Source organism: Etheostoma spectabile, unplaced genomic scaffold, assembly GCF_008692095.1.
Source record: "Etheostoma spectabile isolate EspeVRDwgs_2016 unplaced genomic scaffold, UIUC_Espe_1.0 scaffold00569780, whole genome shotgun sequence".
Lineage (NCBI taxonomy): Eukaryota > Metazoa > Chordata > Actinopteri > Perciformes > Percidae > Etheostoma > Etheostoma spectabile.
Window position 1 is genome coordinate 33,601 of NW_022605318.1, and position 8,402 is coordinate 42,002.

Below are 8,402 nucleotides of genomic sequence, written 5' to 3' on the forward strand. Positions count from 1 at the left end.
TTCATTGTTATACATGTTATGTTAGATAAAATTCAAATTTGCCTTCAGGATGTTAAAATCTGGATGACCTGTAATTTTCTAATGTTAAACTCAGATTAAATTGAAGTTATTGTTCTGGGGCCCAAGCACCTCCGTGACGCATTATCCAAAGAGATTGTTGCTCTGGATGGCATGACCCTGGCCTTCACCCTGGCCTTCAGCACCACTGTGAGGAATCTTGGAGTTATCTTTGATCAGGACAAGTTGTTTAATTCTCACATTTAGCAAATTTCAAGGACTGCCTTTTTTCACCTACGTAATATTGCAAAAATAAATATTTGTATAAAGATTACATATCGTCACCTTCCTAAAATAATCGCCCAAGTCATTTTTTCACGTTTTTCAGAAAACACAAAAAACTGAACCAAATACTGAACATATTTTGACTTAGGCAGTTATACTAAAGGCGTAGAATCACATGACCTGTTCAACTGAGAATGTAGGAAATTTTACCAGAGGTGGCCAGCCCCAAGAGGAGATGATATAGGCAAGAAAATACTTTTTGTCAAAAAATGACTTAGGCGATTATTTTAGGAAGTTGACGATATTATGCTCCAGTTTTGTGGGTGTTACGACAGGTATCAGCACTGTAGTTTCCATTATAAACTTGACATGCCATTAAGTTTACTCTTCAGCAGCTAGAGACATTTCACTCAAGACACTTGCAGCAACAGATGCTTGGCCAAACATCAACAAGCTGGAAATATAATTAATGCTGATACAAAGCTTAGAAATTAGCAGAGGATGGTTTTGATCCATCGACCTCTGGGTTATGGGCCCAGTACGCTTCCGCTGCGCCACTCTGCTCTGTTGTGACAAATAAGGGGTAGGAAAATTTTGGGAGTCACATTTTGAGGGACAGTGGCAACAAAAGGGTTACGGGTTGCAAAGTTAAACATTTGGTAGACCTTGCAACTATCATTTATATGAGCTTCCTGCTTACCTCAAAGAGTCTTGAAGGAGTCTACTGAAGCAATAATGAACAAATACCTTGTTAAAAAATGTTATCAACACCCTTCACTCTTTGCAATGTTTCTCTGACATTTTTTATTTTAGAAAATTGTAACCAGCATTAAGTGAGTAGTTTTAGGTCTGTGTGAATGTGGGCCAAGCATTTAACTCGGCTGAACTTGTGAACATCTCTTTGGCATATTCACAGTCTGATCAAGTCCAGGTGCTGGAAAATCTGTGATTCACGTTTTGAGGGAATGGGATCTGCATGTGCTGTCTTACCAGAAGGTTTCTGGATGTCCAAATGGCATCTTTGATGGCGGCCAGGAACCACTGATTTGCAAAGTTACATGCTGGTATCTGTTTCTTTGGAGTACATAGGTCTTACATACATTTATTAAGATTAAAGACCAAATTGTTAGTTTTTACGAAATTTTCCCAACCATTGAAAGTGTTTTCATAGCCTCGTTGGCACAGTAGGCAGCGCGTCAGTCTCATAATCTGAAGGTCATGAGTTTAACCCTCACACGGGGCAAACACAACTGATGCTGAAAATACAGTGACTTTCACATGGTTGAATACTGGCACAAGCACATGAATGGAAGTTGTGATTCTGTGGTTATTTCTGAGATTAAGACAACAAAAGGCATTCTTTAAGGGTGGTAGCAAACCATTGACTCATCACAGTATAAAAAACCGCAGATGTTCCTTCATTAACAATGTTGTGTTATCTCATAGACAGGAAGCCACCCGTCTCCATTAACGTATTTCGTAGCATTTATTTTCAGTCTTAGTTACAAAATTTGCAGTGAACGTTGTATTGTCCAGCAGAAAGGCAACAGATGTGTTACTTTTTGACTATGATTTATACCATAGCAGTGCAAGTATTTTGCCCAGGTTTGATTTCCAGCCACCACAGTTGCATTTACAGGTTTTGAAGCCATATACAACATTTACATTACATGTTTTACCCAGGTTTATTCTTTTATTCAGTGAGATTTCATCCCAAAAGGATTCATAAAGATAAGTCTAAGTCTATCTCAGAAAAAAGTCAAAATCTGAAAATCGTCAGTGGATGTAGCTCAGTGGTAGAGCTCATGCTTTACATGTATGAGGACCTGGCATCTCCAGCAGGTATTATGGTGGAGTCTTTAAAAGAGCTGCAAACGATATTACCTCCTGTGGTAATCTGGTGGACAGCACAAGAAGGACTTTAAACGTACATGTTTTTATGAAAGAGCTGAAGATTTGAATGGTTTAAATAACGCAGAAGTGAAAGAGCCAAAAAACATAGAATGAAAAGAACTAAATAGAACAGCCTTCCCACAATGAAATGTGTTTGAGTACAGTAGCTCAGGAGTTCTCAACCTGGGGGTCTGGACCCCCAAGAAGGTCGCACTTACACTCACCAGCCACTTTATTAGGTACCCCATGCTAGTAACGGGTTGGACCCCCTTTTGCCTTCAGAACTGCCTCAATTCTTCGTGGCATAGATTCAACAAGGTGCTGGAAGCATTCCTCAGGGAGTTTGGTCCATATTGACATGATGGCATCACACAGTTGCCGCAGATTTGTCGGCTGCACATCCATGATGCGAATCTCCCGTTCCACCACATCCCAAAGATGCTCTATTGGATTGAGATCTGGTGACTGTGGAGGCCATTTGAGTACAGCCAACTCATTGTCATGTTCAAGAAACCAGTCTGTGATGATTCCAGCTTTATGACATGGCGCATTATCCTGCTGAAAGTAGCCATCAGAAGTTGGGTACATTATGGTCATAAAGGGATGGACATGGTCAGCAACAATACTCAGGTAGGCTGTGGCGTTGCAACAATGCTCAATTGGTACCAAGGGGCCCAAAGAGTGCCAAGAAAATATTCCCCACACCATGACACCACCACCACCACCAACCTGAACAGTTGATACAAGGCAGGATGGATCCATGCTTTCATGTTGTAGACGCCAAATTCTGACCCTACCATCCGACTGTCGCAGCAGAAATCGAGACTCATCAGACCAGGCAACGTTTTTCCAATCTTCTATTGTCCAATTTCGATGAGCTTGTGCAAATTGTAGTCTCAGTTTTCTGTTCTTAGCTGAAAGGAGTGGCACCCAATGTGGTCTTCTGCTGCTGTAGCCCATCTGCCTCAAAGTTCGACGTACTGTGCGTTCAGAGATGCTCTTCTGCCCACCTTGGTTGTAACGGGTGGTTATTTGAGTCACTGTTGCCCTTCTATCAGCTCGAACCAGTCTGGCCATTCTCCTGACCTCTGGCATCAACAAGGCATTTCCGCCCACAGAACTGCCGCTCACTAGATGTTTTTTCTTTTTCGGACCATTCTCTGTAAACCCTAGAGATGGTTGTGCGTGAAAATCCCAGTAGATTAGCAGTTTCTGAAATACTCTGACCAGCCCTTCTGGCACCAACAATCATGCCACGTTCAAAGTCACTCAAATCACCTTTCTTCCCCATACTGATGCTCGGTTTGAACTGCAGGAGATTCTCTTGACCATGTCTACATGCCTAAATGCACTGAGTTGCCGCCATGTGATTGGCTGCTTAGAAATTAAGTGTTAACGAGCAGTTGGACAGGTGTACCTAATAAAGTGGCCGGTGATTTTTAGGGGAATAGTCAGGTAAAGTTAGGAAAAAAAGAAAAAGACACATTTTAGACTGGGGAATGGTTTTTACGTTATCAAGTTTGGTTACCTGGAACAGAGCAAAGGGTCTAAAGGTGGGTCGAGAACACAAAAAGGGAAAGACAATTGAACCGTTTTAAAATAAAGTAGCAGTAGTCTGGACAAGTTGGGCCTCAATGAAGAGTCCTTTTGCAGACTGGTTGCATCTCCATTTAGCAGCCATGTGTCTTACACATGGCGAGCATTACAGCTATTGCAGCAGGAGCCACTGTTGGCATGTAAGTGACAGCCAGACTCCAGCATGCACCTCTACTTCCCAATTCAGTTATGCTTTGGACTCACACATAACCAAGAGAGGCATTAACAGCTAACTAAATATTGAGAATATTTCATCATGTGTTTTAATCACAGAGTTGAAATTTAACCTTCCAACTGCAAAATCTACATAAATGTGTATTTCTAGTCTGGGTAGTTGAATCTCTAAGATGCTTGCCTCAATGCAGAGGCCCTAGAACTGTGGTTGCAGAGTGGAGGTGTAGTCTTGTCTCCATTTAGCAGCCGTGTGAGACACAAGCTGAGCTTTACAGCACAGACAAGCTTCCCTAGTCACTCACTGGAATAATTCGAGACTCAACTCACAAGTGGCATATCATGAGCCAATGATATCCCTGGTTCCCTAGTGGCCCATTTAAATAAATATTTGCACAGAAACCCAGTTCAATAAGTTTATTCACAACATTAGTCTGAATCAGTGGTTGACTTTACATTCCTTTTGAGAAAGGACATGTGAATCTTCCCAAGGGATTTCATAAACGGTGAAGGTGCACTTAAATTCCTGAAATATAAAAAACAATTAGTGCATCTTTTTTAACATTTATGCACTGGGGCAGACCAGTGTTAGGCTTTAAGGTGTGTCTCCCCCCCAAGTTTCATACACAACCTGAAGTCTTACACTTGCCTTGGGTTCAGAGTTGGAATCACAGTCGCTAGCAGCAGCGTTGCCTTTGATAGCAGTGTTGCCGATCTTGCACGTCCCAGGAGCATTTCCAGTAAGTAATTAAATCCTTGGACAACCTAAAGTGACAGGAAACAGAACTCAGACATGTGATCACCAATAATAAAACAATACAAGTCATTGAATATGAAAGGCCAATGTCAAAAAGAAGAAACTCATGAGTTCAGAAATTATGTGATAAGTTTGACATTTGCCCTAATCCTCTTCCGTAGTAGAAAAAAAAAGGTTTACGTTACCTGAACTTTAGCCGATGTAATGTCCAGAATTGCGTAATTAAACACGCCTTCTGTGTTGGCTTTGTTGAATTAAACCACAGCAAACTGCGCCGCTTCTAAAACATCGGTACTGTTCACCGGGACTTCTTGATAGCTACCGGGAGGCGGAGGAGATTGTTCGGTTACAAAGCGGCCGGTGAAAGCAGAAACAAAAACACAAAACCAGACAAACAGCATGATCGCAACAGGTTGTTCAGCAGTGGCTGTTAGGAGTCCTGTTATCAGTTCTGAGTGGACTAGTTCAAAGCCGAGTTAATATACCGTCTAGAGAAACATACACACACCTGTTTCCTTTCTGTAGATGAACACCCACACAGGTGTTTCCAGTTAATCTGGCTGATTTGCCCACACCCCAGGGCTGTGTCTCAAATCGCGCACTTCTGTACTAAATACTAACTATTGAGTACATAGTGCGTTCACATTGTCGAAGTGCGGTCAAATGAAGTGTACTTAAAATCCCGGATGGTGCACTCAAACCGGTCACAGAGTTAAGTGTAGATCGATGGACACTTTCCACACTCAACGGTCGCCATCTGGGCTACGTAGCGGAAGGGGCGAGCTAACAACCGTTTGAAAACTTTTGACAGCGGCGGCCGAAGACGCGATAGCGAGACCGACGGAGCAATACAAAGTTGAACGTGAGTCTTTTTGCTATACATATAGCCACTTGTAAATATATATTGGTTAATTTTACAGTCGATAATCATTTTTTGTACCACGAACTTATAACGTTTATTAGTACCGTAATTTGACGTGCTAGCAAGCCAACCTTAGTTAGCTAACAGCGGCAGTTTAACCATATTGGCAAATAAGTTATAAGCTAACGTTACATGTGTTGTAGTATATTGTTGTTTGTGTTAAACTTTTGTCCCATTGTAGACGATTTTAGTGTTAGATATATGATCTTAACAAGTTGTACATATCCGACGTGAGCGTTAGCTCAGCGAAACAGCGATCAGCTGTTAATCAGCCAGTACGTTAACAGTAGCGTAATGTTAAAACGTATCCACTGTTTCTTCTGCCTCCACCTGATGTATATCCTGTATATACTGCCTCCCCCTGATGATTATCCTGCATAACCCGTCTCTCAGGGACAAACGAGGATAGAGGTCCGTCATTTAGGGGTGACGATGGCCATCAGACCGTAGAAGGATCCCTGGAGAGTCTGGAATCCCCCTCATGTCCCTGTCCCCATCAGACTAGCTACGGCCTGGGGGGAGCCTGCAGAACTACAAGCACATTTTTAAATAAAATTATATTAAAAGTATTTAACTTTGTTATCTTTTGTATTACACGTTGCATGACTGTAGCAAACATATAATGAATATGAAGGAATGGTCTATTTAAATGTCAATTCTGTTCCCCTCTGCTTTCTCTATTGTATTGTCACTGTATGAAGACCATTTAGAACAAAAATAACAACTTATATAAAAGATGTAATGATGGTTTTGTCTATTAGGTAAGTTGTAAGGGGTAATGCTTCATAACAACAGTCTTATCTATGGGCAACAATGTCCTCATGAAACCGTTGAGCATTAAAATGAACAGTAACGTAATTAATGAATATTTACTTTACTTATTTTTAGAGCAGAAACATAAGTATATACTTAAAGAGTGGACTGCAAAGAATGGGTATAATTAATGAATTAAGAGTGCAGTAACAAGAACGAATAATACGATACAGTTGTGTGTACTGTTTGAAGCTAATGGGGGGGTGACATGACGGCGGTGTCGCAATCGTCACTCCTGGCGTGACACGGAGCAAATAAATATATCACATTTATTGTTGTTAAAATATCAAAAACAAAGCAGAATTATTTTCCGCGAACACAGCCAGACTGGAATGCTTCCTCCCTGGTGAAATTCCCATTTGTACAGAAGAAGAAGGGATGAAATGTGATCGTCATTTCCGGTAAGTGCACATGGAAGGCGCGATTTGAGACAACACTCCTCTGTCAAATTTTACCGCACTATGCAAGACAGTACATAGTGCACGAAGTGTACTTCTGTAAGTGCACTAAGGGAAGTGCGCGATTGAGACACAGCCCAGACTCTGTGGGTGTCCTTTTGGTGCAATTCATGCCACCTGGGAATATCAGGGACCGCCCCCATCATTACATCGTTTTTCAGACTGCCAGAAAATGTCTAATAAGGGAGAACTCCCAGTCTCGGAAAACTTCCGGATTGGTACAATGGGCTTAATAGGGAGTGAGATAGGGAGTGAACAGATGCGTGTTCCTCTTTTCTGTCATATTAGTGTTTGGCATAACAACTTGTTGCATTACTGCCACCAAATGTTGGGCGTAGCCTAGAGCATCAGGGGCCTGTGGCACGAAAGTAGAATAAAGATATCCAGGATAAGTGAAAAAGCACAGCTTGACTTAGTGTGATCCGCTCATCGCGGCTTAATCGGTTGCACGTTTGCCGAGCCAGGATGAACAGGTGAAGCTATGTCCAGCCAGGTGTAGATAGCTGGGATAAGTGCACGTTCACGGCTTTCTTATTTAGACCACGTATCGATCACAGATTTACTGATGCAAAGTTGAGAAACCATGCGCCACATGTTTCACACCCACTGAGAAGCAGCTTCTAATGGAAAGTACGAGGAGGGAGAATATGCATAAAGGGAAATACGACTCAAACTGAGAGAAAAAGCCACACAAACTGTAGCGGACCTGACTGAATGTTGTTGTGAAATTTTTAGTTTAATGTAAAGGTACACAACTTTATTTGTTTAAATACTGAAGACTGTCACAAGAAATGCTTTTATTTTGAAGTAGCCTACACGGAAGTTGTGTGTGTTTTCTTGCTATTTTTGCAGATGACATAGAGCTGCTAGATGTAATCCGTGTCCGCCAGGCCCTAGAGTGCTCTCAGTCCAGCACCTCTCCCCTCTCATCTTGTTAGTTTACTCTGTCCAGCATAAATCACTGACACCATACCTCACCTCATCCATGCATACACCTTCACACTGACTAAACTGCTACCACCATCATTGAATTATCATTTCTTTTGCTATAGTCATATTCTCGCGTTTCCTTCAACCTTGCACACGGTCTTCTGTCCTGGCCTTTTCATGGGGTCATGACAAGGCATCTAGGGTCGATCTTAGCCTCTGTGTGAGTATATAGTTGTCCATGTACATTTTTAAATTTAAGATTGAAGACCAATTGTTGGCTTTTCCGAAATCTTCCCAATCATTTCAGCTACTTTTATAGCCTCTTGTTGGCGCAGTTGGCAGCGTGTCAGTCTTGTAATCTGAAGGTTGTGAGTTCAACCCTCACACGGGGCAGCAGCGGTGTTTAAAAACAAAAACAACACAACTGATGCTGAAAATACACTGACAGGTGGTTGAACACAAGCACATGAATGGAAGTTGTGATTCTATGGTTACTTCAGATTTCTGACATTGAGACAACGAAGGTGTTCTTTAAGGGTGGTAGCAAACTAATGACTCAACAATGACTCATATACCATTT

The 8,402-nt window shown here is 41.7% G+C and overlaps 1 non-coding gene across 1 annotated transcript; it reads left to right on the plus strand.

The window, feature by feature from the left end:
- The first annotated feature begins 8,140 nt into the window (after positions 1 to 8,140).
- On the plus strand, positions 8,141 to 8,215 carry trnat-ugu (transfer RNA threonine (anticodon UGU)). Its single transcript has one exon. It is a non-coding gene; the product is annotated as a tRNA-Thr (tRNA).
- The last annotated feature ends 187 nt before the right edge of the window (positions 8,216 to 8,402 follow it).